Below are 22,147 nucleotides of genomic sequence, written 5' to 3' on the forward strand. Positions count from 1 at the left end.
AATAGTGCTCCACAATCTTCTTCCACTCAGAAAATGGTTTGTCTTCTGGGTATGAATCTGTTGTGAAAATACAAGAACAAGGAATGAAAACAATCCACTCCCGTAATGGTCCCAAAAAGATATTAATGTTATATGTATGTACCTTCTCGATAGTGGAGAGAGCTGATAAGGAAATGAAGTAAACAATATGGGTCCCCAAAATATCTTCCTGGATATGTATCATCCGATACAACATGCATCTAAACATGAAAGGACAAAATCAATAAAGCCTAATTGGTATGGTGATAAGATAACCTCTTCTGTGTATGACACTCACCAATGAGACTGTCGCCTACGCTGTAAATAAACTTCCCCAAGCTTCACCACAGAACGGTAGAGCAATAAACAAACCCCACTCAAAGATAAGTGGTCAGAATACGTGGCGAACAGCCCAAGCAAACAAAAATCAAATGACTAGTAAACTGCACTAGTAATACAAATAGGTCCAAAACAATACAGCGAGTAAATCAGAACAAATGTCAAGAAGCAAGCCACTTCTTAGACTTACGATACCACGAACAGGCGCAATATCTCGAGACAAACACTACCTCCTTCCTCCATGAAACGCTAGCTCCTCGGACGCCTAAACCATGACCCGGAACGAAACAGGATACAGCTGGCTAAACGGGAAGCGGTTCCCAATTGTTTGGGGCGGGTTTAAGTCTCGCATTACATGACGTCTGCGCATGTGCGAACACTGCGCATGCTCTAAATCTCCTGTAGACACTTTTGCCAACCATTGCCAACCACGTCTATCTCGTCTTCGGCAATTCTGCCGATTTGAGTTTTGCAGGCATGACAGAACACCCCATCTACAGTGCCCCCCACTGGTTTGGGCTTGTGCGGGTATCTCCTGTGAAAAGCTCGCAAAAAACGAGGCGCATGTACTTGACTGGCAGGTTCCCACGATCTTTCCTCAACCCCATAGTCTTTCCAGTGGATCAAATACTGGAGACGACGACGCACTCTTCTAGAGTCAATGATAGCTTCCACTTCATATTCATCACCATCATCTACAGCGATAGGAAGAGGATGTGTTTCAGGCACTACAGGTTTCAAAAGAGAAATGTGAAAGACAGAGTGTATTTTCATTGATGGTGGTAGTGTCAACTTCATGGCTACAGGGTTGACGATTCGGAAAATGGGAAAAGGACCAATGTACTTGGGCTTGAATTTACAAACTCCCTTTAAGGCCAGATGTTTAGTGGACAGAGAAACTTTGTCACCTTCTTGATAAGTGGGTCCTGTATGTCTTTGTGCATCCGCTGCCTTCTTGTAATCGGCTTTGGCTTTATCTAGGTTGTCATGGATGGTGGAATGCACTATCTGCAGATGTGTGACTAAATCTTGTACGGCTGGAATGGCGCAAGGCCTCAAAGGAGAAAAGGGCAGTAATTTAGGATGGAAACCGTAGGAAGCATAAAAAGGAGTGAACAGAGTGGAAAAATGGTGACTATTGTTGTATGACAGTTCTGCCAACCAAATCAATTCATCCCACTCCTTCTGTTCCTGCAGAAGTTGACATCATAAGAACTGCTCAAGGCTTTGGTTCACCCGCTCTGTTTGCCCATTCGTCTGGGGGTGATGGCTCGATGAGAGGCGGACTTCAATTTTCAGAGTTTCACACAACTGTCTCCAAAAATTGGAGACGAATTGTGCACCTCTGTCTGTGACCAAAATAGAGGGAAGACCATGTAATCTGATTATGTGTTGAAGGAAGATTTCTGCCAGAACAGAGGATGTAGGTAAACCTTTCAACGGGATGAAATTAGCTGCTTTCGTAAACATGTCCACTACGACTAAGAGAGTGTTATTCCCCTTTAGTGTTCTTGGCAGCTCAACAATAAAATCCATAGATACAGACTGCCAAGGAGCCAAACGTGTGGGAAGGGGAAGCAACAAACCTACTAGTCCTTCATGTGATACCTTCCCTTGAGCACATACATGACAAGTCGGACATACTGTTGAACATCTTTCGTTATATGAGGCCACCAACAGTATCGTTTGATTAACTCTACGGTTCTCTTATATCCTGGATGCCCTGCTATACCATGGGAATGACACCACTCCATCACCTGGTTTTGAAGGGGTATTGTGGGAATGAATAAGCCTCCCTGCACATAATGAAGGTCTGCCTTGACCAGAGACTGCTGTTGGTGTAACACTGCTTGTGAAGCTGGTTCTTGTTGGGCATTTTTTACTTGTAGTAGAAAATCATCTTCCTTAGTGAGGACTCCAATAATTTGTTGAGGAGCAATGATACAAGGTGGTGTATCATCACAAGGTAATGGCTCAAAACCCAACCGAAATAAAGCATCTGCTTTACCGTTTTGTCTGGCAGCCCTGAAATGTATACTGAAATCGTATTCATTGAAGAATTGCGTCCATCTCAATTGTCTCATGGACAAAGCTTTAACTGTCTTTAAATACTGTAAATTGCGAAGGTCTGTCAATACAGTAACCGTGTGATTTGTGCCCAAGAGATACTGCCTCCATTCCTCCAACACCTTCTTGATAGCCAGGAGTTCCCTCTCCCCTACAGTGTAGTTTACTTCAGCTGGGGTCAATTTGTGCGAATAGTAGGCCACAGGATGTAATTCACCCGTGTCAGTATCTGCTTGAGAAAGGACACCCCCTACCGCTACCTGTGAGGCATCCACCTCCACCACATAGGGACAAGATGGATCAGGGGGTTTCAGGATGGGGGCCTCCGTGAATGCACGCTTCAAAATGTGAAATGCCTTGTCAGCTTCCTCCGACCACTGAAAAGAGACCCCTTTCCGCAACAAGCGAGTGATCGGAGCTACACGATCTGAAAACTGGTGTATGAAGCGTCTATAGATGTTCGAGAAACCAATGAATTGTTGTACTTCCTTTACATTTTTGGGAGGAGGCCATTCCAAGACAGCACTGACCTTTTGAGGATCCATGCTCAGACCGTGTGCTGATACAATGAATCCCAAAAAGGCGACCTGGTGGCGATGGAAGAAGCATTTATCTAATTTACAAAAAAGGTAATTGCTTTGCAATCGGTGTAAAACCTCTTTTTTTACATGTCCAATATGTTCATCAAGGGTCTCGGAATAGATTAGTAGGTCATCAATATAGGCGATAACACTTTTCTCAAGATACTCCTTCAGCACTTCATTGATGAAATATTGGAATGCTGAAGGAGCATTACAAAGCCCGAAGGGCATCACCAAGTATTCATAGAGACCAAACTTGGTGCAGAAGGCCGTCTTCCACTCATCTCCTTCTTTAACACGGACGAGGTGGTAAGCCCCACGGAGGTCTAATTTCGTGAACCATTTCGCATCCTTTATTTGATCGAGTAAAGAGGAGATGAGTGGTAAGGGTAAAATCGATCAAATCTGGTTCCCCCCGCGACCCTATTCCTATCAGTATCATAAGTAATTTAAAGGATTCCGCCATGACTTCAATAGCAGAGATACTGAATGCCTCCATAGAGCAGGCCACAGTTCCTGCTCTATGGAAACATGCTATGGTCACTCCTTTACTTAAAAAGCCGGCCGCAGACCCTATGATATTGGCCAACTATCGTCCAATCTCATTATTGCCTGCCTTTTCTAAAATTCTAGAGAGGCACATTCATAAGGCACTTTCAGCCTATGTGGAAAAAAACGAGCTTCTCCATTCATCCCAATCTGGGTTTAGAACAGGTTATTCCAACGAGACGGCCCTGCTCGGGATCACAGAAAAGATCAGGGAGCTTATGGACGATGGCCAAACAGTTGCATTGGTCTTGTTGGATCTTAGTGCGGCCTTCAACACCATTTCTCACTCCATACTGCTCGGCAGGCTGGGGGAGAGTGGTGTCGAGGGCAAAGCACTGGAATGGATTAGATCATACTTATCCCTCCGCACTTTCCAGATCTCCTCTTCGGAGGCATGCTCTGAGGTATTCTTTTCTCCTCATGGTGTGCCACAGGGATCGATCCTGAGCCCTTTGTTTTTTAATTTGTACCTGCGACCGTTGGCAAATCTGGCAGAAAATTTTGGTCTTATTTTGATGACCTACGCAGATGATTCGCAAATTCTGTTTTCACTCACCAAATCTGCGTCATCTGCTCCATCTGCATTAAAATTAGGCCTTCAGGAAATATTTAGTTGGATGTCAGCCAATCAACTTAAATTAAATGGGGAGAAAACAGAGGTCCTTCTTTTAGGGAACAGCAAAGACCTCTGGAGTGATCCCCACTGGCCATCATCACTAGGTAAACTTCCACCTCCAGCCTCTCAGGTTAGAAACCTTGGGGTCATCATAGATGACCGTTTATCTATGACTCAGCAAGCCAATAAGGTGGCAGGCATATGTTTTGCCATTCTTAAATGGCTACGCAAAATTGTCTGGATGTTACCATCATCTACCCAGAAGACCGTAGTCAATGCCTTAGTGACATCTCGGCTTGATTACGGTAACATCTTGTACCTGGGCTCAAACAAAGCAGTAATAAAACGTCTGCAACTGGTGCAAAATGCTGCTGCCAGACTGCTTTGCAGAATCCCGAGATCCGCTAGGATCACTAAACACCTTAGGGACCTGCATTGGCTCAGGGTTGAAAACCGGATTCGTTTTAAAACCCTGAACTATCTATTTAAAATCAAAGCTGGCACTGCCCCCAAATACCTACAGGACCTTGCTAAGCCCTACCTCCCCAATCGCAGCCTTCGTTCAGGTACAGCTGCGAACTTTGCGGTTCCAAGGGTTAAACGGGCCAGAATGGGCGGGAGATCTTTCTCCTATCTGGGCCCAACCTTGTGGAACACACTGCCCATTCATATACGCAAGGAGGAAAGCTATTTGAAATTCAGAAAAAGCGTAAAAACCTGGTTGTTCGACAAATAAGTGCTTGACTGCTCTCTCTCCAGACGTGTTTTGTGTGTTGCTGGTTCGGCGCCGGGAAACCCTTTGTGGGTAGCTGTGCGCCTTATAAGTGCTATAAAATAAATAAATAAATAAGGGATACTTGTTCTTGATTGTAATGGTGTTCAGAGACCTATAGTCAATACACCAGCGTAAACCACCCTCCCGTTTAGGAATGAAAAACAACGCTGATGAGGCTGGAGATCTGGAGGGTCTAATATAACCAAGATCTAGCATGGTATCAAGGTATTCACTTAAATAGACATTTTCTTTTTCCGTAAGGGAGTACACCCGACTAGTTGGTATACATGCGCCAGGCTGCAAATCGATACGGCAATCGTATACACGATGGGGAGGCAGACAGGTTGCTTGTTTTTTATCAAAAACTGACATGTATTCCTCATACACAGGGGGTAGAACGGTGTCGGGCTGTTCTACTGAATAGGGCTCTTTGGTGTTATCTAAAGCAACTGCAATCTTCCTTGTTAGGGGCTTCACAATACTCTGGGCAGAGGAAACTGGAAGGTCCGTACTTTTAGTGCATATGTGTTGTTCACACCCTTCCCCAAAAATGAGGTTATTATTTTGCCAATCTATTTTGGGATTATGGAGACGTAACCAGGGAAGTCCCAACACCACTGGGAAGTGAGGCGATTCGATTAAATCAAAAGCAAGAGTCTCCCAGTGTGTGGAGCCAATATACATCCCCAACGGGATACTTGAATGCGTGATGGGCCCGGATTTCAAAGGACTCCCATCTATGGTATACACTTCCTCTGAGACTTGTTTACGCACACTAGGGATGTCATGGGTGATCGCCCATCGACAATCTATAAAGTTGCCGGAAGCTCCGGAATCGATCATGATGGGTTGTGTCATAGAAGTAGAGAGCCATGATAATTCGGATGAGATAAAGAAGTGTTCTGTATGTGTCATTAATGATGAGACCATGTGAACCAATGGACCCGGCGATAAGGCCTCTGTTATCTTCGGGTCTGTTAGTTTTCCGATTTGCGGAACTGTTTGGGTTTTATTGGACATTCCCTCAAAAAATGTCCTGCCTTGCCACAATAAAGGCACAACCTGTTCTCTCTACGTCGTTGTTTTTCAGCCTCACTCAACGGCCCCCTGATACTGCCTATTTGCATGGGTGCTGCTTCCTCGGATTTCACTTCAATATCCGCCTTTCGCTCTTTAGTGCTAAATTTGGGGTACTCAAAACGTACTCTATCTTTGCGTCGTTTACCTAATTTATGATCTAGTTTCACCACCAGGTCAATTAATTCAGGACATGTAGAGGGAGGATCTACCACATGAGCTAATGCATCCTTAAGTTCATCAAGCAGTCCTTTATAAAAAAGGGCACTGCGTTTATTAGCGGGCCAATCAGCTTCTACCACTAATCTATTAAATGTAGAAATATAGGTAATAAGATCTATTGAGCCCTGTTTCAAATTCAACAACTCCGTGTCTGCTGCATGAGTGAATGAATGTTTATTGAACATCTTACGCAATTCCCTGCGAAAAGCGTCATAATCCAACAATAAGGGATCATCTTTCTCTATTAAGGGAATAGTCCAATTTGCTGCTGAACCCCCTAAATATGATAGGACAAAGGCCACCTTAGCCTGATCATTTGGAAAACAGGGAGCTTTGCACAAGAAATGCAACTGACACTGTGTTAGAAATGCAGCGCATTTCGAGGGATCTCCATAAAATCGCTCAGGAGGCGCTAGAGGAATGGTGTGACTACTTGAACTACAGGATTTTGATTACTGGCACCTGCTCCTCTGTCTTCTCTATGCACGCTTAGTGCTTCCAGTCTGTCTGCAATGGTTTGGGTCTCTCGTTGGAGATTCCCCACCATATTTGCTACATCCTGTAATGTGAGATCCATGACACCCGGGAGACAATTCGATAATGGCTTCGCGTTTTGTCATGCACGCTTCTTCTTTGTCTCGGAGGTGTCCTGGAGTCACGCTGCTAAGCACCCTTTCTCCCCCCGTCACCCTCCAGGAGTCAGGAATAACCACTAACACCCAAAGAGTAACAAGGGGGAAAACAGGGGAACAAAACAAGGATAGGAGGGGGAAGAACAAATAGTGCTCCACAATCTTCTTCCACTCAGAAAATGGTTTGTCTTCTGGGTATGAATCTGTAGTGAAAATACAAAAACAAGGAATGAAAACAATCCCCTCCCGTAATGGTCCCAAAAAGATATTAATGTTATATGTATGTACCTTCTCGATAGTGGAGAGAGCTGATAAGGAAATGAAGTAAACAATATGGGTCCCCAAAATATCTTCCTGGATATGTATCATCCGATACAACATGCATCTAAATATGAAAGGACAAAATCAATAAAGCCTAATTGGTATGGTGATAAGATAACCTCTTCTGTGTATGACACTTACCAATGAGACTGTCGCCTACGCTGTAAATAAACTTCCCCAAGCTTCACCACAGAACGGTAGAGCAATAAACAAACCCCACTCAAAGATAAGTGGTCAGAATACGTGGCGAACAGCCCAAGCAAACAAAAATCAAATGACTAGTAAACTGCACTAGTAATCCAAATAGGTCCAAAACAATATAGCAAATAAATCAGAACAAATGTCAAGAAGCAAGCCGCTTCTTAGACTTACGATACCACGAACAGGCGCAATATCTCGAGACAAACACGACCTCCTTCCTCCATGAAACGCTAGCTCCTCGGACGCCTAAACCATGACCCGGAACGAAACAGGATACAGCTGGCTAAACGCAAAGCGGTTCCCAATTGTTTGGGGCGGGTTTAAGTCTTGCATTACATGACGTCTGCGCATGCGCGAACACTGCGCATGCTCTAAATCTCCTGTAGACACCTTTGCCAACCATTGCCAACCACGTCTATCTCGTCTTCGGCAATTCTGCCGATTTTAGTTTTGCAGGCATGACACTGACCTCCTGTTCAACCTACTTGGATACAACAAACTACAATAGGCCTTTCCTGCAACTATACAGCTGACCAGTTGCATGTTTACCTGAACTAGGCCCTGCTGTTGCTCTCTACCTGACACCCTGTGAGTCTCTAAATGCCTCTCTGGATGTCCTAGTGTGCTTTAGAAGTGTATGGATGGTGGATTGAGCCGTAAAGGAGTAAAGTCAGAAGGTGATATCTTTGACCAGGAGGAACCTGGTTGGCACAGCTGACCTGTGCTCCATTGGGGTGAGCATCAAATGTCATCTAGGTCCTGGTCAACTACGACCATTAACTATCATTGGCACTTCGTGATTCTATTCCTACTTAAAGCTTTAAAAATCATATTTCTGCTTCTCCTTCTTAGATTTCTGTCATTTGATGTAATTTTATTTATTACTTTAAACTGTATTCTAATTCAGTTTGGGATCTGTATTATTTAGCATTTTTACTATTACTGTTTTAGTACTGCAAATGTACTGAACACATTGCAGTCTGTGTGCTCTATACTGTAGCTACCAGGGGGTTGAGCTCAGGTTAATTTAGTGACTTTAAGGTTTCACACTGACAAGGGGTGTGATTTTTCCTTGAAGTGTGTACTCTCCCGCCCCAATTAATAGTTCACTTTCTTACACTATAATCTTTTTTAAACAATTTTTTAAATATGTTTATTAGTTTTTATCCAACAACAAGGATATACATCTGCACATAGTAGTGACATCGCATCATCAGCTTTACCAACAACAAAACAATGCAAAATAAACCCCCCACCCATTTCTCTCCCACCCAACCCAGGCTGGAACCCACACAGCGTCGAAATAGCACAAGCACACATGTAACTGTACATACACAATGTAGTTGAAACGGTCACGAGAGAGGCCTGGAGCGAGCTATATCACAGTCGGGTATCAAAGTCAATGTACAACAAAGAGTCCCGGTAATGTCCTCCCATGGAGCATGATTCGGAACCAAACGAAGCTGATCAGAAAGCTGACACAGGCCAATGTACAAAGAATTACTCAGGGTCTGTACAAGTGAGTAAGTAAGCTGTCAATGGAGCCCAAAAGTCCTTCAGGCGGGACGTCTCAGGGAGCTCTTCCTCATTTATGTGCAGTTGTGCCTTACAATACAATAGGTCACGGAGCCACCTTTTCTTGGTCGGAGCCGCGTTTTCGCCCCAGCATTGTGCCACAGCTCGCTTTGCAAACAGGGTGGATATAGCAATGAGTCGCCTATTGCAGAGCTTAAAGCATTGGACATACCCTAGTAGACATATTTCAGGGGTGCAACGTGCCGGCTCCTGCGTGATATCTGCTAGCATCCTCGTCATGTCCTCCCAAAATGCAAACACACGCCCACACCGCCAGGCCACATGCACAAAATCCGCATCTGCTCCTCCACACTGCACACAATTGCAGTTTCTCTCAGACCATATTTAAAGAGTTGCAGCGGGGTGTAATACAATTGGTGCAAAAACTTAAAATGTATAATTCGCAAATTGCAATTCGCTGTCAGGTGGCCAGTGAGCTTACAGCATATCATCCACATTTCCACGGAGTGAAAGTGTCTCCCATCATCCTCTGCCACTTCACAAACTAAGGACTCTCTTGCTGCTCACACTCACGTAGGGAGGCATTATAGAGTCTGGTGATTAGGCCCTGGTGTTCAGTACTTGTTAACATTGCCTGCAGGGCCCGCAATGTGGTAGGCTCTACTGGGAACTCCGGATATGCTGCCTGAATGGCCTGCCTCACTCTCACAAACATGAACCTCAACATGAAATCACCGTCCGTTCCCGTGCGCACCTCATGCAACGATTTGAAGCGACCATTGACGTTGAGATCTCCAAGTTTCACAATTCCCACCTTGGCCAACTCATTAGGAGCTCGCCGTTCGCGTGCAGCCGAGATATCCGGATGTGACCTTAGTGGCAATAACGGGGCATATAAATAGGATAATTGAGTTCTGTCTGCAAGTTGTCGTCAGGCCCAGGCTGCACAATGCATGGGACTAATCTCGGTCCGAGGACCACCAGTGCCACCAGAAAGTGTTGCCGCCTGGACCGCCATAGGTAATACCGTATCCGCCTCTATGGCCACGTGAGGCTGGAAGCGTTGCGGGTAGTGCCAATAATGGGCGAACTGCGCCTGAGCGCACAAATAATAGAGTCTGAAATCATGTGCCTCAAAACACCCCTGTTCAAATGGTCTCCTCAGAAGATCCCATCCACATCTCGACTTTTTCCCTCCCCAGACAAATGTCAAGAGCGCTGATTGTAAAGTTTAAAAAAATGCCATATTCAGTTTTATAGGGATGTTGATAAAGAAATACAATAATTTGGGGAGGAAAGTCATCTTAAGGACTGCTAACCGATCCGCCAACGAAAGGGGTAAGTGCTCCCATCGTTCAGATCTGTCTGTAATATTCACGATTGCCCGCCCATAATTATCCGAAATCACCACCGCTGGGTCCCTATGGATCCAGACTCCCAGATATTTGACTGGGTCTGATGTCCAAGTCAGCGGGAAGTCTAGCGTAATCTCTTTTGTGTGTTCCGTGAGTGGGAAGACCATTGATTTTAACCAATTGATTCCTAGGCCAGAAAAGCGCTCAAATTTAACATATTCCCGGAGCAGCGCGGACAGATGTACCTCTGGATCTCGCACATAAAGCAGCATATCGTCCACGTAAAAGTGACACCACCAGCGGACGCTGACGGAAACGCAACGCGGCCTCTCCATGTAATTGCCGAAGCTTACAGGCAAGCGGTTCAAGGGCAAGCGAAAAGAGAATGGGGACAGAGGGCAACCTTGACGGTTGCCACTCTTGATTGGAATCTGTGAGGAGACCCATCCATTCACATGCACCCTAGCAACAGGGTCGTCATACGGTACCCTGATCCATTGCAAAAGAAAAGGGGGGAAATCCATTTGCAGTAATACGGTAAACATATATGACCATTGTAAAGAATCGAAGACTTTCGCTGCATCTAAAAGTACGGCAACTGCTTGAAAGTCAGGCGAGAAATAATGCAATGTCAAAAAAATAGTACGAAGATTATCTGTCGTGGAGCGCGCCGTGACAAATCCAGACTGATCCAGGAGGACCAGCAAGGGGACCAAGGGTTGCAATCTAGTTGCAATCATTTTGGCCAATATTTTTGCGTCTATATTTATTATGGATAGCGGTCGGTATGATTCACATGTGTTTAGGGACTTATCGGGTTTCAGAAGCATCACTATTAGCGCCTCTCGAAGAGACGGAGGCAATTGACCAGTGTCATAAGCCTCTGCGAAGACTTCCAGTAATCTCGGGGATAGTTCAGATGCGTATGCTTTATAAAATTCACGGGGTAGTCCGTCCATGCCGGCCGCCTTGCAGGTGGGAAGTGCCATAATTGCCATTTTAACATCCTCCTCATCAAACGGCACCACAAGATATTCCCTCTGCACATTAGAGAGCCAGCCCAGTGCCACGTCGTCCAGATAGTTGCCTATCTCCTATGGGGAGATATCGTGTTTGGCAGCATACAAGCAGGTATAAAATTGCACAATCGACTCACTAACTTCAGGCGTGGAACAATGCGGCATGCCATCTTGATCCAGTATCTCCGCAATGTGTTCCTGGGTCTTAGGCGTTGCAAGTTTCTGTGCTACGGATCGACTCGGGCGCCCTCCCTCACCGTAATAGCGAGCTATTCTACAACGGGAACAATGGAGTAACTCTTGATCCACTGTTTCATCATATTCGGTGACGAGGGACCGTATGTCCGCCAATATCAGTGAGGAGGGAGTAGCCTCATACTCCAGCTCAAGTGCGGAAATATCGGATGCCAGCTTTTTAATGCGGCGCCGGATATCTCGCAGCACTCCTGCCTGCGCACCAATGCACACCCCACATATAGTAACTTTGAAGGCCTCCCAAAGCACTCCCGCACTGTCCACCGTGCCCTCCTTTTCACTAAAATAGTCGCCAATCGCCTTCGTAATGGGCTGTCGAAAAACCGGATCAGCCGGTTCCGTAGGCTGCAAACGCCACGAATAAGGGGGGTGCTCGCACGTGGGAACCTGTAGTGCCAAAGTAACCAGGGAGTGGTCCGACAGCGTGCGTGCCTCATGTTTCACCTCCGACACCCATGCACAAGCAGTCTCAGAAAGTAGCCAAAAATTGAGACGAGACCAGGACCCATGGACAGTGGATATGAACGTGCTTTCCTTACTATCAGGATGTCGACACCGCCACACATCATAAAGGTTCCCTGCATCACAGATCCCTTGCAGAGCCTCAGAGGCTTGCTTAAGACGTGCCTCGCTACTACCCGTTCTATCTAGTCGTGGGTCCAGACATACATTAAAATCGCCACCCCATATGATCGTCGCAGGAGGGAACCCAGAAATTCTACTCTATACATCAGAATAGAAGGAGGGGTCATCCACATTTGGGCCATAGACATTCACTGTCAGCACACTCATACCGCCCAAGCATCCATAAAGGAGCACCACTCTCCCCTGATCATCTGTCTCCTCCCTGTACACTGTGAAAGGGACGCCCTATTTCAATAACACCAGCACCCCCCTAGAGTAGGAAGATTAAGAGGAGGCCACCCTGATACCCGCCCAACGTACACCTATTCCCTTGGCTGAATCTACAGTGAGGTGGGTCTCCTGCAGCAGAGCCACTTGCACTCCCAACCGATCCAGATGGGCGAAAACTGATCTAATCGTTTTTGGGGAGTTCAGCCCACGGATGTTCCAGGTTAGGAAGCAAACTGTATAATTCATCCCCATAAAAGTTTCGTAAGGTTACCACATGTTCCACATTGACCCCATAACCTCCAGGCCAGCCAATACAGTACGTCACGTGCCTTTGCCCGCATAGGACCAATATATCAAACACAGCATCTTGTGTAAGCATGAGCGCAAAATCCGCTCCGATCGCGGATTTTGCGGATTTTCGGCAAATCCGCGATCCGCGAACTCTCGCGGATTTGCCGAAAATCCGCAATCCGCGATCGGAGCGGATTTTGCGGTCAAAAGTTCAAGCGCGCCTAATTAACGATGGCGCCGGCAAGCTGCCAGCGCCCATCCTGCAATAGTTACTTAATTAGCTTCAACAGGAAGCTCTAACAGATAAGATACAGCAGGGGCTCGAGCGCCTGCTTTATTTTAGCAGTTGGAGCTTCCTGTTGAAGCTAATTAAGTAACTTTTGCAGGATGGCGCTGGCAGCTTGCCGGCGCCATCGTAAATTATTTCAACAGTGGTGTCTTCTTGAATAAATATGAAGGGCAGGGTTCATTCGGGCACGACGGTCCTGGCACAAAAAAATAAACCTCAACAGGAAACACTTGCAAATATCAATAAAGCATGTGCCCTAGTTGAAGCTTAAATTCAGTGACTCATTCATCAGCCCAAAAATTAATCTGCTGCTCTGATCGGTCTCTGACCTTTTATACACACAAGAGGCATGCTCGCATGGACGCCCCGTCCGTTTGGCCCCGCCCACACACTCGAGGTGTGCACCGTCTTCCCGCCATTTACCCACTATGATGGACATTTCACTCAAGGGACCCCTGCGCACTTCGGCGCGATTGCATAGTGACACACACTTGGTCGCTGGAACTAGTTGAAGCGCAAATGCAGTGACTCATTCAGCATACGAGCGCAACCCCCGTGCTGTTCCTGTGACCAGGGGCTTCTGTCTCTTAATCTGCTGCTCTGATCGGTCTCTGACCTTTTAGACACACAAGAGGCATGTGCGCTCGCGTGGAAGCCCCGTCCGTTTGGCCCCGCCCACACGCTCGAGGAAGCCCCGCCCCCAAATCCGCAAATCCGCTGAATCCGCGGATTTTGCGGATCCACGATCCGTGAATCCGCTGAATCCGCGAATCGTGGATCCGCAAAATCCGCCCATGCTTAATCTTGTGCCATTTCAGAATACCCATTCCAGCCTTGAACCCCCGCAACCACCCAAGCCCAAAACCCCCTCCCACTTCAGCACCCCCAACTCGCCAAAGCCATCCCAACCCTGACCATACCCACCACAACCCAACATGAAAAGAAGCACAGACATCTGGGGTACTCTCATTGGGGAGCGTTGAGAGCTACTGTCCTCCCAACTACTAGGAGGTGGGTAAGCTACAGTATTCGCATCAAAGCAAAATACCAAACTACATAATAGTTCCTGCAGTTCCAGGACAATCATATACAACGTGATATAACTGCTGTATCTATGAAATAATTTCAAAAATGGGGGTGGTGATGGACAGAGTATCTGAGTTAATCAGAACACTCCTACCCAGTCAACAGAGCAGGGCTTGATCCATCACCGTTTTTTAGCTCACTGCACCATCCCAGTTCAGAACCTGGCTATATGCAAATTAGTCTGTCCCTGGCCCAGTGCATCATGGGAACAGGGCAGACCAAACTACCAAGCCAATTCTTCACTGGAAAGGAAACAAGCTTCCGGGGACCGGTTTCTGGCATTACAGCCGTCTTCGGCCCGGCTTGCTTGAATCCTGATGGTGCAGTGAGCAAGGGTCCCCGGAAGCTTGTTTCCTTTCCAGTAAAGAATTGGCTTGGTAGTTTGGTCTGCCCTGTTCCCATGATGCACTGGGCCAGGGTCAGACTAATTTGCATGTAGCCAGGTTCTGAGCTGGGATGGTGCAGTGAGCTAAAAAACGGTGATGGATCAAGCCCTGATCTTTTGACTGGGTAGGAGTGTTCTGCTTAATTCAGATACTCTGTCCATCACCACCCCCTTTATGAATCGTTTTGGCCACCACAAGTGTGGAAGGGTATGCTCAGATGTGAGTCCCTTGCTCACTGCACCATCAGGATTCAAGCAAGCCGGGCCGAAGACGGCTGTAATGCCAGATACCGGTCCCCGGAAGCTTGTTTCCTTTCCAGTAAAGAATTGGCTTGGTAGTTTGGTCTGCCCTGTTCCCATGATGCACTGGGCCAGGGTCAGACTAATTTGCATGTAGCCAGGTTCTGAGCTGGGATGGTGCAGTGAGCTAAAAAACGGTGATGGATCAAGCCCTGATCTTTTGACTGGGTAGGAGTGTTCTGCTTATTTCAGATACTCTGTCCATCACCACCCCCTTTATGAATCGTATCTATGAAATAAGGCACAGACACCAAGCTGAGGCATGAAAAAAGAAGAACATAGAGCAACATTCCAGAAGACCCACAGACTCCCATCCCATATATAGCAGCGCCCTCTATAGCTGGTAAATATCGGTGCAGTCCACTACACTCGTCCACATCAGAGGTCGCCTGCGATTCACGTCGCCGTTTCTTCAATTTCTTTGCATGTTCCATGGCCGCTTTTGGAGTGGTGAAAATTTTTGATGCAGCATCTCTTCCAATCCGCAAACGAGCCGGGTAGAGCATTGTGTAGGGGACCCCTTCAGCTTGCAAAAATTTCTTAACGGCTCCAAACTCTCGACGAGCCGCTTGCACTGCCACCGTGAAATCCGGGAAAAAAGTAAGTATATTTCCTTGGTGCTCAATTGTCCCTTTCTCCCTGGACATTCTCAAAATAGTATAGTTTATACTATAGTTTAACATCCTAGCGATCACCGGGCGCTGGGATGCACCAGGGACCGGCTTGGGGGCCAAAGAGCGGTGCGCATGTTCAATAACGAACATAGAGGACAGGTGGGTGGTACCAAAAATCTCTGTGATTAACCGTTCAATGAAGGACTCCATGTTCACCACATTTGTGGACTCCGGCAGCCCAATAATACGTATATTGTTCCTTCGGGAACGGGCCTCTAAATCCTCATTCTTCGCTTGTATGAGGGTGAGGTCCTTCTCCATATTCAAGGCCTTCCCCGCCATGTCATTAAGACCATCTTCGGCTGCAGACACCCGCTGCTCAACCTCTCCCATGCGGACATTTTGTTTTTCCAATTGGGAAGACATATGTTCCAATCGATGGTTCACCGTAGCCATCGCACCCTCTATGGACTGGAGGCTGCGTTGCATTGCGAGGAGCGTGGTTTCCAAGGTGGATTGCTCTGTCACAGGGGCCTCCGCCTCCGAGGCCGCCTTTTTGGAAGGTTTCGGTGTTTTACGCGCCTCAAACGTGAGACGTGTCTGGGACTTCTCGTTCCTGCCCATCGTGGCACCTTCCAGAGCAGCCACACACAATTAAGCCACCTCACACACAGGTCGCTGCGGCAGAGGCCGTCAATGATGAGCAGTAGTAGTAGAATTAATGTCTTAGCACGCGCACCTCGCCCTGCAGTCCAGGCGTCGCAACAAGCGCTCAAGTGTGTAGGTCTCAAAGAGTGGTCTGGCAGGCAGGGTCAGGCGGGGGTGAGGCAAGCATAACCTTTCGACCAGCAAGATGTAAGCAGTCCGTGGTTAAGGTCAAATGGCGTACAAAAAAAACGTTTGTGGTAATGTCTTCCAGCTGCCGGTAATATCCCAAAGTACACAGCCCTCAATCCCCAGAGGCTCACACCACAGGGTTTCTTGGGTAGAAATGGGGACTCCGACCTTGTCTTACAGCAACAGCCCTGCTCAGGGAGTCAGCCCGGATAGTTCTGCCAGTGGCGGTAAATATCCAAAAATGGGGAAAGTCATGCAGTAACAACAGACCCGGGGAGGGGTGCAGAACCCAGTAGAGCCACCATCAACAGGCCCAGGAAATCAGCCAGTCACCTCACTGTCTCGCAATCCCCTCAAAGGGCTAAGTTCGGCAAATCAGCACAGGCACCGCACCCAGGGTAGGCCTTGTGGAGCTCGGGGCCCTGTCCGCCCAGCGATCACAGCTTCCCGGAGCCTCTCCTCGCGGCAGCCTCAAGCCCCCAGTGCCCAGCAGCGAGACCCGGACCCAGCCTGCACTCAGGCCACCCCCGCCTCCACGAGCAGCGACTCGGCGTCAATCGTTCCACACTCACCGCTACCGGCGCCCAGGGCCCAGGCGCCGTAATTCCAGCAAGGAACGCCCGCTCTACCACTGATAACTGCGGATTGCAGGGTGCCGCTCCATCCCGGCAAGGGCCGAGGAGGTGTCCGTATCTTCCGCTGTCCTCCGCACAGTCCCCGGCCTCACTCTGCTCCGTAGCTGCTGCGACATGCGCCGCCGATCAGTCAGCCTTCACGATCATGGCCCGGCCAGCTCCGCCATTTTATGCCAGGCCATGTGGATACCGGTGCGTCTGTACTTCAAACACCGCCTAGGTCACTTTTGCTCTCTGGAAACTGCAGATGATCAGGATTGTAGGCGGATTATGCTCGGATCTTGGCTTAGCCGGGCAGAGCCTCACACAGGTGCGGCCATCTTGCTGTGCGCCCTTTAGCACCCCACACTATAATCTTTGATTGCATTTGTTATTGCACTTAAATGTTATCAGACTAAAATTTCATGGGCAATCTGTTTTATGAATTTGGAGCCATCAAATTCCTATCATTAATTGTGTTTATTTCATTGTAGTATTTTGAAAACTGCAATTAATAGCGTGTGCCATGAGTGGAAGAAATATTGATGTTAAGAAGTAACGAATAACTATGTGAAGCTCGGAAAAAGGGTGAGTTTTCACAGTCATTGAAATTACTTCATTGGCTGCCCAAAATCGCAAATGCAAATTTAAGGTTAAAGTTCCAGAACACCATAATCAAACGTATTCATTTTCGTGATTTTTTTGTTTAACATCAGTCAACCAAGATATTTTTTCTTTTGAAAATTAAATTGTCAGAATAATTGTCTTGTTCAGCAGATAGCTGTCATTAATCTGCAAGTTTCTTAAACATGGTCACTGTGAGCTTCAATTTCAGTTTTGCTTAAAACATTTCCTACATTTTTTATAAAGTATTTGTAGAGTTATAGGGGTGTCTTCACAAATGTACATGGAAAACAAAGCATCAATCAATCAATCAATCAATCAGTCATTTGTTAAGCGCACTACATAACTGTGAGGTTCTCAATTCGCTGGGGGGGGGGTAGGTGATGGCCACTACTGATCGAACAGCCAGGTCTTTAGTATCCTCCTGAAGGTCAGCTGGTCGTAGGCTCAGTGGGAGGGTGTTCTGTGTCTTGGCGGTGAGGTGGGAGAAGGATCTCCCGCCGGTGATTGTTCTTCGGATGCGCGGGACAGTGGCGAGTGAGAGGTCGGCAGAGCGTAGTTGGCGGTTGGGGGTGTAGAAAGAGAGCCATCTGTTGAGGTAGGCTGGGCTGGTCTTGTGGAGTGCCTTGTGTGTGTGGATGAGGAGCTTGAAGGCTATCCTCTTGTTGACGGGGAGCCAGTGTAGGTTTCTCAGGTGGGGGGTGATGTGGCCGTGTTATGGTACATCAAGGATCAGTCATGCCGAGGCGTTTTGGATACGTTGTAGTCAATTGATGAGCTTGGTCGGGGCTCCCGCATAGAGGGCGTTTCCATAGTCGAGTCTGCTGCGGACGAGGGCCTGGGTGACTGCCTTTCTTGTATCTGTCGGGATCCATCTGTAGATATTGCAGAGCATGCAGAGGGTGTTGAAGCAGGAGGAGGAGACGGCGTTGACTTGCTTGGTCATTGAGAGCGTTGAGTCGAGGATGATTCCCAGGTTGCGTGCATGGTCGGTGGGGGTCGGGCTGCCCCCAGTGACGGGTTGGAGCCGAGGATGAGGACCTCCGTCTTGTCCGAGTTCAGCTTCAGATGGCTGATCTTCATCCAACGGCCTTCATTCCTTCATGGAGGTTGGCTTTGGCGGTGATGGGGTCCTTGGTGAGTGAGAGGATCAGTTGAGTGTCATCGGCGTAGGAGATGAGGTTGTGCTGTCGGGCGACGTGTGTGAGCGGGGCCATGTAAATGTTGAAGAGTGTCGGGCTGAGGGAGGATCCTTCAGGTACGCCGCAGATGATCTCGGAGGCTTCGGAACGGAACGGGGAAGGCGGACTCTCTGGGTTTTGCCGGAGAGGAAGGAGGTGGTCCATTCCAGAGCCTTATCTCGGATCCCTGCGGAGTGCAGGCGTGTGCGTAGTGTGCGGTGGCAGACGGTGTAGAAGGCGTTGGAGAGGTCTAGGAGGATGAGTGCTGCAGTCTCCCCAATGTCTAGCAGGGTCCTGATGTCGTCGGTGGCAGCAATGAGGGCAGTCTCGGTGCCGTGGTTGCTGCGGTACCCTGACTGGGAAGGGTCCAGGATTCTGTTCTCTTCGAGGTATCGGGTTAGCTGTGTGTTAACAATTTTCTTGATGACATTGGCCGGGAGGGGAGCAGATAGATGGGTCGGAAGTTCTTGAGGTCTCTTTGGTATGTCTTGGTTGTTTTGAGTAGGGCGTTGATCTTGGCGTGTTTCCAGCTCTCTGGGAAGGTCGCGGTCTCAAGGGAGAGGTTGATGACGTTGCGTAGGTGGTGTGCGATGGACCTGCTTGCTTTGTTGAAGATGTGGTGCGGGAATGGGTCTGACGGAGAGCCGGAGTGGATTGTGCTCATGGTCTTGATTGTGTCATCGACGCTCACGCTGGTCCAGGCTAGCAAGGGGATGTGGTCGATGGTGTGCGGAGGGTCTGTTGTGTTGCTGTCTGTTGGGGCTGTCTGGGTGTTGAAGCTGTCATGGATGTATACTATCTTGCGGTGGAAGAAGGTGGTGAGGGAGTCGCATAGGGCTTGCGACGGCGGGATGTCGTTGGTGTTGGAACTGGGGTTGGAAAGTTCCTTCACGATGTTGATGAGCTCCTTGATGTTGTGTGCGTTGTTGTCGAGCCATGTTGTGTGTCCATGTAGAAGAGAACAAGTTGCATCATATTTTATTCTATTCTACTTTCAAACAATAATTTATGGGAACATTTACTTGCCATGTGAAAAAAAGTAGACTAGGATTTAAAATTATTGTGTCGAAGGCTTGCTTTAGCCATGTGATTACTGTTCTAATTTTTGTGCTTTCATTTATTATTATACAAATGTAGCATTCTGTTCTGTTTTCACTTGTTGTTGTCAGACTTGCACAGCAATCACCTTTAGGAAAATTAATGTGACTCAAAGAATTTGGCGTGTCATTTTTAAGTGTATTCTTCAAAGGAGATGGGAAGGTGAGGTCCTCTTTGTTATTTACTAGCTTAAATTTCCCTTAATTTGTTTTAACTTTGCCAATATTTACATATATGTTTGCTTTCTTTTTTCAGTTCAATGAATGTTTTACAAATAAGAGGAATAATGTAGTTAAATGCACCAATGTGTGTTCAACTCACCCAAATAAAGTGTCAAATGACATGTTTACCCAAAGAAGGGATTCACTCCCCCATATCAGGCCCCAGAAACTCATCAAAAGTATCTAGAAAAAGAGTTGTGATTACACTAAAACAGCTTTAGTTTCATTCCTCAAGGGGGTGGCTGCAGAGGTGCTAGTCTCTCATTTTTATCCATATTAGTTTCATCATTGTAGTTATTTAAGTTTGCTTTTTATTTTTTGGTCTAGCAGTGGCACAACCCCTGGGCAGACCTTCACAGACCTGATGTAACAGAACAAGTCAGTAGAGCAGGGTTAAGAGAAAAAAAAGGGAAGGTAAGCTATGACTATGAAAGTTTGCAAAGGCATCTATATAGTGTGAGCTTAGCAAAAAATCATTTTTATTAACCTTGGGTGGTGAAATGCGCTCCGCTCGCGGAGTTTGCGGAGTTTCCCGCACTCTGCGTTACGCGGAGCTCGCGGAGTTCCGAAAAACTCCGCTTCGCGTAGTGGGCGGAGTTTTTTTCCTCGCTCGCAATTGTCAATGTCAAGTTGGCGACTGGGAGCAAGGAAAATCAACCTCTCGGCGAGATTTTTCCCTGCTCGCGATTGTCGACGTCAAGTTGACGACAACAAGTGAGGAAAATAAACATCCTGGCGAGATTCCTCAATGCTGGGTGGTCAGGTTTCTTATTGCGAGTGGTCGCATATGCTCCCGACTGCTTGCAATGAGAAACTGCTTGTTCGCATTGAGAAAGCTGCCGCTCAAGTAAAAATCTTCTCGAGCGGCAGAAAGAAAGAAGGGACCGCTTGCAATCACAGTGAACAGCATTTTTCTATGGAACTCTGCCGCTGGTATTTGTCAAAAAGAGATCTGAGAAAGCTTGAGCACCAACATTTCCGTGATCAGCCTGAGGGTCACCTGGCCATCCTTTCCCTGATCGGTAGCAGGCACTAGGATTGGCGCTAAAATGTCAAATTACAATAATGTATTCAATTGAAGAATGACCCTGGGTGTAAATATTGTATGTGATACACAAAGCTCATGTTTGAGCATCTCCCAGTAGCTGGGGTGGTGGGGGCATGGGCTTATAAGCCAGAGAAAGAGTGAATGTGTGACACAACAATCTATGTCTGGCTCTGTCCGCCTGTTGCCATTTGAGAAGAATCTGCTCAAGACTTATCCCACTGAGAGGGGAGTAATGAGAATTGGTTAAGGCCTTGATTCTGCTTGCAGCAACTGATGCCTAGATAGTTGTTTTTGCAGTGACCTGGGCATCCCAGAAAACAAATAATGGGGAGACTGAATCAAAAAGGATTAGATCTGAAGCAGGGTGCGTTGCATTGAAAGTGAGGCAGAGGATCGCAAAAATAGGGAATTAAATCTAGTCAGGGAGGTATGGGACTCTAAGATGTTTTCTATCAAGGATCTTGCATGTTTATTTGTTTAAAATAGAGTTTATGTTTTAAATGTTTTGTGCTTATATAATATATAACTGTAGATTTTATTGTTTGCATTTTTTATTGAATGTAATGTCCTAATGCACATTGTTTCTAAATGTGTTTATGTGGTCATGAGGAGATAGTATCAACGATAGCTGGTATGTTTAAAAAGAGTAATCTGATTTTTTTGAGTGGAAGCATTCAATCGGGAAACTGCTTTTGCTACACCTCCATTGGCTATATGGGTATGCCCTCAACATTCATGAACAAGCTCTTACTTCGGCCCTTTTCAAAAGCAGATTTGCTCGCTTAACTATGCTTAGAAAGAACCTGCAACTGTATAGTGAATACTCACAAAATTGGAAGGTTGTCGCTGTTTATTTCAGTTTGCGGGGCTGGCCATACACTCTTACCCCCAGAACGACCGCACTCCCACTCTGATACATAACTTGCGAATACAGCAATTCTGCCATTGTTGGAGACCCCTCCACATTTCCAAGTGGCAGTTTGAAAAGCAAAATTCCACGATTCCAGTAAATCTAAATCAGGGTTGAAATGTTATGATTGTATAAGCCGATATTAATGGAACTAAGTTGAAGTTAATTAAGAAAATACTTTTGAAAAACAAGAATAACAGTTTGGAGTTCCCAGAAGCTAACATTGTTTTT

At 46.9% G+C, this 22,147-nt stretch overlaps 1 protein-coding gene across 1 annotated transcript in view; it reads left to right on the forward strand.

Moving 5' to 3' along the window:
- LOC144762544 (amine sulfotransferase-like) overlaps window positions 1-22,147 on the forward strand; it is a 698,038-nt gene that overhangs the window by 64,236 nt on the left and 611,655 nt on the right. The window lies entirely within an intron of this gene.

This window comes from Lissotriton helveticus, chromosome 6, assembly GCF_964261635.1.
Source record: "Lissotriton helveticus chromosome 6, aLisHel1.1, whole genome shotgun sequence".
NCBI classification, from domain to species: Eukaryota; Metazoa; Chordata; class Amphibia; order Caudata; family Salamandridae; genus Lissotriton; species Lissotriton helveticus.